Here is an 11,912-nt window from a genome sequence, read left to right as displayed (position 1 = left end):
TTGTTCATGTATATCTACCCAATCTGGCCAAAACCTAAACAATCACTCACAATCCAAAGTGCTCCATGTATTTACTGATTAGGACACCGACCTGGACAGTCTTTTGTGCGTACATTTAGTTTATTATAGCTTTAAAAACTAATTTTTATTTGTATTTTTAAAGAAATGTTATGTTGGGAATAGAAAGTGTATGTTTACATACATAGGGCTTGCTTGTTTTGACACAATATTTAAAATGTTTTGCTAAGAAATATCTAAAATATTAATATTAATATTAAAATATTAATAATGTTTTATTGTTAAATTATTATTGTATCATTAAATGTATTAAATTATAATATTCTTTTTTTCCATCTTTGCCATTTGAAAAACTCCTTAGTGTTTAGCCCTGTATGAGTGTTATGAAGCGGACAGGAGACAGAGGTAAGGAAACGTTGGGGTGTTTATTAAATGACAACAAGGAGCACATGAAGGATAGCCAGGAGGATCAGGAATGATGTTGGGGTCTTTTCCTCCGTGGCTGGGTAACAGGAATACACGAGGATGGACAGCACACACCAGATACAGCTGACAGAGGATGACACAGACTTGGAAGGACTGGAAGACAGGACGATTCGGGTGGACCAGGAAGACTAGGAGGAATACAAAGAGAACAGGTAAGTAAAGCGTTTGTTTTAGCTGAGGATGACTACGCTGAGTGGTCGCTCAGTTGTCCGCTTTCGTCGAGACGAGCCCGGACAATGAGCGACTGGAGTGCTGTGCTTTTATCTGGTGCTCGTGAATGTGATGCAGCTGTGTGCTCATTAGAAGTCAGGTGATGGTGATCTTCGTGAGTGGGGATCGTGAGAGCCTGACCAATCCGTGACAGTACCCCCCTCCCCAGGGCCCGCTCCTGAGGGCCGACACCTCCGACGCCGTGGTGGTCTCCCTCTGCCTCTAGGCGCTGGGAACTCAGGGTGGCTCTCATGAAACTCCACCATGAGACTAGGATCGAGAATATCAGCTCTGGGAACCCATGTCCTTTCTTCGGGGCCGTACCCTTCCCAGTCCACCAGGTACTCCAACTGGCCACCACGACGTCGGGAACGCAAGATCTCCTTCACTGCGTAGACGGCTCCTTCTTCTAGGAGCAGTGGAGGAGGGGGTTCCTCTTCGTGGTCAGGCTCTGTGGAGGGAAGAACAGGATCGTGATAGGGTTTCAGGAGTGATACGTGGAATGTAGGGTGAATACGGTAGTGAGAGGGTAATTGTAGTTTGTAGGTGACGGGGTTAACCTGTTCCACGATGGTGAAGGGACCAACAAATCTGGGACTTAACTTGCGAGAGGGCAGTCGCATGCGTATGTCCCGGGTGGATAGCCACACCTTTTGTCCGGGTGTGTATCTGGGTTCTTCAGACCTTCTTCTATCGGCGGTTACCTTGCTTCGACGGACTGCCCTCTGCAGATGTTGATGAGCCTCGTCCCAGACTCTCTCGCTCTCCCGGAACCAGTGATCCACTGCGGGGACATCAGATGGTTCGCCATCCCAGGGAAAGAGCGGTGGTTGGAAGCCCAGGACGCACTGGAATGGCGTGAGTCCGGTGGAGGGTTGCCGCAGTGAATTTTGGGCATATTCTGCCCAGCCCAAATACTGGCTCCAGGAGCTCTGGTGACCACTGCAGAAGGTCCTCAGGAACCGTCCCACCTCCTGAATCTTCCTCTCTGTCTGCCCGTTGGTTTGGGGATGATATCCAGAAGAGAGGCTGACGGCCACACCTAGGAGCTTGAAGAAGGCTTTCCATAGACGTGAGATGAACTGTGGACCTCTGTCCGACACAATATCTTCTGGAATACCAAATGACCTGAAGACTTGATTAAAGATATTGTCGGCTGTTTCAAAGGCTGTGGGAAGACCTTTCAGAGGGATTAGTTTGACAAACTTTGAGAATCTATCTACGATGACTAGAATACAGGTATTACCTTCTGACGAGGGGAGGTCAGTGATAAAGTCCACTCCTAGGTGTGACCAGGGACGGTTCGGAATCGGCAAGGGATGGAGCTTTCCAGCGGGTAGATGACGTGGGCTCTTGGATTGGGCACAGTCCTTACAGCCCTGAACATATTGCCTCACATCCCTTGCCATGTTTGGCCACCAGAATCGTTGGGATACTAGCGAGAGAGTATTGTTGATCCCTGGATGTCCAGTGCCTAGCGAGGTATGTAAGGAGTGGATCAGATCTACCCGGTGTTCAGGTGGTATGAACTGCCGATGAGGAGGGCATCCCGGCGGAGCAGGGGCTTCCGGAGTGGCAACGACTGGAGGAGCGTTCCAGGTGATCGGACAAATGGAGATGTGTTCGGGAAGAATCTTCGTTGGGAGTTCTTCATGATCGTGATGCTCGTGTAAACGAGAGAGAGCGTCTGCTCTTAGATTCTTGGGTCCTGGACGATAGGAAATGGAGAAATCAAAACGTGAGAAGAAAAGTGACCATCTGGCTTGACGTGGACATAGTCTCTTGGCCTCTTTGATATATTGGAGGTTTTTGTGATCTGTGATCACCTGGAACGGATGTTTGGCTCCCTCCAACCAGTGACGCCACTCCTCCAAGGCTAGCTTGATTGCTAGAAGCTCCCTGTCTCCTATGCTGTAATTCTGCTCCGCCGGGCTCAACTTCCGAGAGAAATAGGCACAGGGATGCAGTCGGGGCGGTGTATCATGATGTTGGGATAATACTGCCCCGACGCCGGTGGTGGATGCGTCCACTTCCACCACGAAAGGAAGATTTGGGTCAGGATGAGTCAGGAGTGGGGCCCTTGTGAACTCCTTCTTAAGAAGGCGGAAGGCTGCGGCTGCTTCTTTGGTCCACCCCAGTCCTTTGGGTTTACCCTTGAGGAGATTAGTGAGAGGTGATGTAATCCTGCTGTAGTCCTTGATAAACCGTCTATAAAAGTTAGCAAACCCAAGAAACCTCTGGAGCTCCTTAATGGAAGTGGGTTCTGACCAGGATAGAACAGCCTCAATTTTCTTCCCATCCATACGTATACCGGTTTGGTCAATGATGTATCCCAAGAAATGAATCGACTTCTGGTGGAATGAGCATTTCTCCGCTTTGAGGTAGAGGTGATGTTCTCTCAATGTGTGTAGGACCTCCGCAACGTGTTGGCGATGTTCGGCCTCACTCCGGGAGTAAATGAGGATGTCATCTATGTACACTATTACAAAGTGGTGAAGAAACTCCCGGAGGACTTCATGAATGAAGTTTTGGAATACGGAGGGGGCGTTGACCAGACCGTAAGGCATGACCTCATATTCATAGTGGCCAGTAGGGGTCACGAATGCTGTCTTCCATTGGTCCCCCTCACGTATTCTTATCAGATTATACGCGCTGCGGAGGTCCAATTTAGTGAAGACTTTAGCTTCTCGGAGCTGTTCCAAGCGGCTGGTACCAGAGGAAGGGGATATCGGTATTTTACTGTACCGTTATTTAGGACCCTGTAGTCGATGCATGGACGCAGCCCTCCGTCCTTCTTGGCCACAAAGAAGAAGCTTGAGGCGGCTGGTGATTTTGAGTGACGTATGTACCCCTGACTCAGAGCCTCCCTTATGTAATCTTCCATTGCCTGATTCTCTGGAAGCGAGAGCGGGTAGATCCTACCTCTTGGCAACTGGGCATCTGGAACTAGGTCGATCGCGCAGTCCCATGGCCGATGCGGCGGTAGCTGGGAAGCTCTCTTGGGGCAGAAGACATCATGAAAGGAGCTGTACTCCTTAGGAATGTGGATAGACTGCTTCTCAGGAGGACTCTCGACCGATGTTGTAAACAAAGAAATGGGGTTCCGACCTTGAAGAGGGAGATTTGGAAAACAGGTAGGTGTACATCCAGATCCCCATTTCTTTATCTCTCCTGTGCCCCAAGAGATGATGGGATCGTGCTTCACCAGCCACGGGCGCCCTAGAATGATGTCCATATTTGCACCCTCCAGAACCAGAAATTGAATCCTCTCTTGATGTAACAACCCCACTTGAAGAAGGATGTCTTCGCATTGTCGATGGATACGGGTCGAAGATCGAGTGCACTGGGTTATCGGTTGTATCTGGTATATATGCGAGGACGCCTCAGTACGTAGGTGGAGTTGACGACAGAGGGATTGGGAGATGAAGTTCCCTGCTGACCCGGAGTCGATGAGGGCTGTGACAAGGAGAGAAATAGAGGCAGTAGTTATTTGTACGGTGGTAGTAAGTGGTTTACATTGTTCAATATTCGTACTGAATACACTCACTGAAGTCCGAATGGGACGAAGGGGACACTCCATACGGGTGTGTCCACTGACACCGCAGTATAGACACAGACCCCGGGTCAGCCTCCTCTGTCGTTCCGCTGATGTCAGTCTTCCAGACTCTATTATCATGGGTTCTGGTTCTGGAGAGGCTGTTGACTCAGGCGATTGGAGGAGTGCAGACGAGGGGGTGATGGTGTCCTGTTGATAGGAACGGAGACGATCGGAACATCGGAGAGAATGTTGGATGAATCTCTCCAGACCCATAGTATCATCTAATGTGGCCAGCTGGATTCGGAGAGTGGGTTCCAAGCCGAGCCGGTACGTGGTCAACAACGATCTCTCATTCCATCCACTTGCAGCTGCTAGAGTGCGAAACCGGAGAGCATATTCCTGTGTAGATAGAGTACCTTGCTTTAGATGATACAGCTGCTCTCCAGCGGCTACTTCCCCATCAGAACGTCCAAACACCTCTTTGAAATACTCCGTGAAGGTAGTGATGGAATTCATGACCGGCCCGGCTTGGTTCCAGATCGTCTCAGCCCATTTAAGTGCAGGCCCAGAGAGTAGTGATACGATGTAGGCGATCTTTGACTTATCTGTGGGATATAGAGAAGGTTGCATTTCGAATATGAGGGAACATTGTAACAGAAAACCATTGCACTCCCCCGCTCCGCCTGAGTAGGGCGCTGGTCGGGCCATGGGACTGGAAGGAAGGGCCGAAGAAGAAACTGTGGAGGCGGAAGTGCTCGGTGCTGGTGGTGCGTTGGAAAGTGGAGCTGGTGGCTGTAGAATCCGCTTCAACTGGTCCACCAGCTCTTGAAAGTGATCGGGGGTGCTCATGTTGTCGTCGTTATTGGTCCGGGCTTCTGTTATGAAGCGGACAGGAGACAGAGGTAAGGAAACGTTGGGGTGTTTATTAAATGACAACAAGGAGCACATGAAGGATAGCCAGGAGGATCAGGAATGATGTTGGGGTCTTTTCCTCCGTGGCTGGGTAACAGGAATACACGAGGATGGACAGCACACACCAGATACAGCTGACAGAGGATGACACAGACTTGGAAGGACTGGAAGACAGGACGATTCGGGTGGACCAGGAAGACTAGGAGGAATACAAAGAGAACAGGTAAGTAAAGCGTTTGTTTTAGCTGAGGATGACTACGCTGAGTGGTCGCTCAGTTGTCCGCTTTCGTCGAGACGAGCCCGGACAATGAGCGACTGGAGTGCTGTGCTTTTATCTGGTGCTCGTGAATGTGATGCAGCTGTGTGCTCATTAGAAGTCAGGTGATGGTGATCTTCGTGAGTGGGGATCGTGAGAGCCTGACCAATCCGTGACAATGAGTCTTTAATGGTCTTTAAAAGTCTTCAATTTAACTTGGTGAAACCTGTAGAAACCCTGTTTTAAAACTTATATTAAGCGATCTGAAGGCAAAGCAAGGTTTACAGAAGCTTTAAATCTATTTCCTTTAATCCACACATGTACACATAAAAATGTAAACTGTCTATAAAATCACTATTTAGTACTCCTGTCGTAGTCTTTTTGTTTTTTAACATGGGTTTAGATATCCAAGTAAAGTAAAACCTAATATATTTAATCCAGAGTGTTCTTTTAAAAACGTCCTGCTGTTATCAGTGTGCAATGAATCTTTGGATGTTCGAGACTGCAAAGGAAAAAGTCTAGATCGGATATACGGCTGGCCGGAAGTGCGATATGCACATCAATAAAGCAGCATTTTTTAATGACACTGTATAACAATAATTAATATTTTACAGTACTGTGATGGTTGGGTTTAGGCTTAGGGTAGGGGTAGACATTAAAAAATACAATTCATTGGCTAATTTAACAGATAGCATAAATAATACTCAGTGCAATAAATGTTTTGGGCAGCTTGGCTGGGCCAGTTGGCATTTCTGTGCGGAGTTTGCATGTTCTCCCCGTGTTGGCATGGATTTCCTCCGGGTGCTTCGGTTTCCCCCAAAAGTCCAAAGACATGCGCTATAGGTGAATTTGGTAAGCTAAATTGTTCGTAGTGTGTGTGTGTGTGTGTGTGTGTGTGTGTGTGTGTGTGTGTGTAAATGAGTGTGTATGGATGTTTCCCGGTGATGGGTTGCAGGTGGAAGAGCAGAAAATGAATGAATTACTGTTTTTACGTTGCTGTGACGGTTGGGTTTAGGGTTGGAGTTGACGTTAATAAAATACAATTAATGGGAAATTTAATAAGTAATATAAATCATTTTCGTTAACATCAGACCGCAACCATATCTGATCTAGCAACAACCCCGGTTGTGTCATTTATTACCTAGGAAAAGAAGGACGCATTTTGAGGCTGCATTTGAAAGAGCGTTTGAATTTTTTGAAATGAGACAGCCTTTGTTGCGCCACGATGATGGAGCACCCTTCGAATGCAGCCTCTGAAATGAGACACAGCGAATGTCTGGCAACCACAGTATTGTGTAAAACAATTTAAAAATTGGACGTAGTGTATTTGTGTGAATGAGTATGGATGTTTCCCAGTTCTGGGTTGCAGGTGGGAGGGCATCTGCTGTGTAAAACATATAAGTTGGCGGTTCATTCCACTGTGGCGACCCTTGATGAATAAAGTGACACAGCCAAAGGAAAATAAATGAATAAACAAATGTCTGGCAACCACAGTATTGTGTGCGTGATTTGCACTGAAGAAGAAAAAAACAACATTTATAATTTCATTATTGAGTTTATTGTTAAAGTATGTTTACAATAATCTAAATAATAGTAAATTATGTAATCACATTTGACTTTTTCCACCATAAATATAATTAACCAACTCAAAACTACTTGCATTGTAATCAGTCATTATTCAACAAGCATTCAATATATAGTATTTAAAAAATTGTACAATGTGATGAATTTTCGTGAAGTAATTTATTTATTTATTTTTTAAATGTAAGACAGGCCAGTAGCCGGGGGGGGTTGGGTGGTTCGAAAGACCCACACCCTACTGACAAAGGACCAGTATTTGTCCCATACATGAGCTCATTTATCCTAATTTGACTGTTATGCCACCATGAATGATCAAAATAACCCATTGAAAAAAGCTTTAATAGCAAGCAGAAACTGATGCAAGTAAGATCAACTTCCACTGTATGTTGGTAAATAGAGAAAACATTTTACAAGTAACTTTTATTCTAAATCTTGGACCTTATTCTTGAAACAAAAAATGACCAATAAAATGTTGTGAAGCACCAAAGGCGGCCCATATTAAAGTTACTTATACTTATTTGGCTATTGTTGTTATCCATAATTCTTCAAATGAACTTTTTTATAAGAGAGGAGAAAAATTGTTTAAAAATCGTTATCATTATTACACATTTTTTATTATTCAAATGCCCAAATTCTTACTGAGGAAAGTTGAATGTGCTGGTCAGTTTGTTATTTGCCTAATAACTGACAATTGCCTATAGTTATTTATTTAAAACTTTAACAGATTCCTGTTTTTCCCCTAGTGATATGTAATGCAATGCATTTGTTTTTTTAACTTTATTCTAAATCTTTAGAAAATGTTTTTGGTACATCAAAAAGTGACCATCTGACAAACTAATTCAGAAAAAAAAGTGCTTAAAAAGTCACTAAAACGCAGTATTTAAACTTCATAATTAAATAGAAAATGAGTCGAATAGCTGCAAAGAGTCCACTTTTAGAGAAAAAAAAAGAACCACCTTTTACCAGACTGGCTATGGGCCTGTAAGAGGTTATTGATGCATTAAAACAATCCTGTTTGGCTTGACACCATTATGAACAGAATTTATGTAAGCTAAACCCAGTTTAAAAATCACAGAAACATTTATTTGCATAAGCTGACGTCGTGCCGTAAGCCCCGCCCACTCAATTAACAGAATGTATCAGCTGGACACATGGAAAACATTGTTTGGTCGAATAAAACGATAACTTTAACACTCAATCTGTCTACACTGGATACTCTAAACTATGTCCAATAAGTTTATGACATAAATCAACATTTAATTTAACTGATCGTTTTTCTAACATCCTAACGAGAAGCAAACCCTTGAGGATCCATTACCGCGTCTGAGGATGTTTATGTTTGTTTACTTCAGACTGTTTTGTAAAGAAGCCACCGTGTAATGGAAAGTTCGAGAATAAACTTAATTTCAAGGAAGAAGCAGACAACATTGTTGGATCTGACAGCAGCTGCTACATCGAAAACAGTGAGTAAACCATTTCTAATTTCTAAGTGCTTTGCTTGGACTGCAAATGGCGGTTTAATATGGAAAGATATTAAACAGAGCGAGTTGTGTTTCTCCTTGTTTTATGACACGCTCATAAGCACACAACGGAAACAAATACACATGCTTTCAAAACACATATGCTGGGGCTAAATATTGAATTTAATGTACTAACGTTACAGTATACTCTATTGCATAGTGTATAAACACTGCATGTGTCTATATAGTCATTTCACCCTGCATATTAATTTCATATTATATAACAAATAAAAAGTAATACATATGTTAACTCGTATACAACAAGCAATTTCGAATGCAGTGCATTTCATTTTTGATGTTTTGAGTGTTTACAAACTACTGGCAATAGTTTTTTTTCATAGTTAACAGTGGCTGTATCCTTGTTAAAATATTGTGTGCAAAGTGAGAGTAAAAGTCTTAATTTTTGTGAATATATTACTTTTTATGTGAAAGCTTTAATATTGTAAGTGAACCTTAAGTCACATTTGAATAATTTTTTAAATAAATAACATTTATATCATTTACAATTTTTCACCAAGCATACCAAGCATTCATCATTTTCTACTAAAGTTTAAGGTTGAGCAACATCATATAATAATAACAATAAGTAGTATTTGGTTCAGAATGTTCTGTTTTACTCCAGAAAAGGACATTTTGCCCTCCCCGCCCCTTTAATCTGAGACTCAGTGCATCTGGATCAAACTGTATTCTTGATCTGCAGTGCAGGGCTGAACTGGTTTATCAGGGATCATGTAGTACAGGTGGTAAACACTCTTTAAAAGAAGGAAAACAGAAAAGATAAGATAAATGTGTTCGTTTTCTGTTAACCATTGATGATTTGGTGTTTGACCATGTTCATACCTTATTTTCCTCTGTATTTCCCTGTTGTTGTTTATGAACTGAAACATCTGGAATGCAGTGCAGAAGCATCATCACTTCTCAATTCCTAAATCTGTATTGATTTGTGTGGATATTTTGTGTGTTATACTCAGAGTAGTCCTATGATAACAGGAAACCGTGTTTAAATACCTGAGGGCTGGTAGATTGGGTTTTCTGAAGTAATGAAAGTGTCTGTGGGGTCTGCTGTGTTGTGCTGATGTGACTCTGAGTGCTCCAGATCTGTGAAAGAACAGAAGGAAGAAGATTTTTAAGCAATACAGTGTTTTTTTCCAGCTGTGGTGGCAGGCCTTTTTTTTACACAGATCTACCAACTTCCTGTGGCGTTATTTCAATGACAAATGTCATGAGCGCAGTATTGGAAGTTAAGATTGCATTTATGTACTATGAGCATGCAAATCTCTTTGCTTGTGCGCCGATTTCCTCTGCTCGTGCACAAAACGTCTTGCACGCCCCCTCAAAAATACGCTGATCAAGTGCAGATTTTCTTGTGCGCTCTCAAATAAACGCTGCGGAAGTGTGAATTAGTGCGTTTATGTAACAAGTATGTTTAAAACATTTATTAGATTTGCTAGGAATATTTATGAATGTCTCCAATAGACCTACAGAGTGGCATTAATGCGTCCTGAAATAAAGTGAAACGGCTATACGTGGTGTTTGCTGGCCTCACGCATCACGACATGCACCTGTTAGTCAGCCAGTAAGTCAGTCAGCATGTAACCTTAAAGGGTTAAACAAATAATGCACAGCACTACTACAGAAAAGTTCGCGCTGTTATAATTCGCTTGCCTTTTAATACGTTTTGATGCGATTATCACCCGATATAAAAAAAACAAAAACGACGGATTGTTTTGAATGAAAAGCTGTAATTTAGCCGTGGATGAGTTTTGGCGTGGTGCCCCGTCATGGAAGAATGAATGTAGCGAAAACCATGCTATAGAAAACAATCTAAAATGAGGACAAATGTGAAATTGCTTTACAGTCTCAAATCTTAGTAGTTATCTCATCATTCTTTGATGTCATTTCATTCGGCAGCCATCTTTGAAACGCCTCTTGGGCAGTATGCTTGGACATTCTGTTTGAATAGGGAAACATCAAATTCTCCAAAATTGCTTGCCAAGTTTATGGTTAAATTTTATATTAGGAGTCACCGATAAAATAAAAAACACTCTCTCTCTCTTTAGTTTGACTTTAACTCTCTTTAGTTTCATTTCTAAATGTTAGAATCACAAAAAATATGCAGAAACTCACATCTGGTCCGAGCCCCTCACCCAGAGAATCATCAGTCTATAGCGATCAACAATTGGCTCCTTTACTAGAAGGCAGGGCTTCGTTCGCGATATTAACCGTCTGCTTTAGAGTGTTTGGTAACACCAAATACAATCTGCATGTCTTGTTGCCAAACATGTTGCAGAGTGATTGAATGAGTGTACTTACAGAATAGTTAAAACTACAGAGTTCTGAAGGGAGGATGTATTTTTGATGGTCTGATGCCAGACCATACTGGTCTTAGTCCCTCCCCTGGAGAATTGTTAGTCTGTAACAATGAGTGATTGACACCTACTAGAAGGCAGGGACTTTATTCGCCATATTGACTGTTATCCTTATTCAAAACTATATGATATCTTTGATTGCAAGTACTGCTTTGTTTCAGAAGCTTCCAGACTCTTCAAAAGTGCAGTTTTTTTTGTGCAGCTGCTTATTTTGTGTTATGAAGAAAAAAAGTCAGTGTTTTATTTATTTATTTATTTATTTTTCATTTTTGCTATAAAGTTGTCTGTGACAATTTTTTAAGGATGATTTTTGCTTACCCTCAGATGTGGGCTGAGCTGTGGCTGGTACAGAAGTGATCAGAGAATAGATCTCTGGTGATCCAGAACAACTCTAAAAATCACAATAAGCAACTCTTAATGACAGTAAACAAATGGCACCGTGTACACTAAATAACGTGTCGAGACCTTTCAGACGTTTTTACAGATTATTATGGGTATAGTGATTGTAATCTCGAGATATTGCAATATAAAACAGTGATTAAATACTGTAGATGGTGAAAACAATATGATTCACAGTATGGTGTCAGCTTATAGAAATCAGCTTATAGATGGGGATTTTTCTTTATGAAACCTGAAATTATTGTCCTTTTATTTAAAATCTATTCCCCAAAGCCCAAAAGATCATAAAACAATCAATTAAGGAGTTCTGAAGAGATACAAATACTTTGTGATAACAGATTTACTCACACCTACTGTAGTAAACAGATGTTTAAATGTTTCATAATTTTTTTAGATAAACTAACCCTTTAAAGATGGTCTTTCTGATTTTCTTTTCTTTGTATTGAATCAGTGATGTATCAAATCTGATATGTGTATGACACCTTTACAAATTTTGCCAATGTTATTAAATATGTATTACTTTGTGAGATTGTATGGATACTCACCATACCATTTCTTTGACTGGACACATCAGTTTTCACAGATTTCATTTTATAGCTTGAAATAAAAATGCATCATTATGG

Source organism: Danio aesculapii, chromosome 11 (assembly GCF_903798145.1).
Source record: "Danio aesculapii chromosome 11, fDanAes4.1, whole genome shotgun sequence".
In the NCBI taxonomy this organism is placed as follows: Eukaryota; Metazoa; Chordata; class Actinopteri; order Cypriniformes; family Danionidae; genus Danio; species Danio aesculapii.
The sequence above is the reverse complement of the archived record's forward strand: the minus strand, read 5'-3'. Positions refer to the sequence as shown.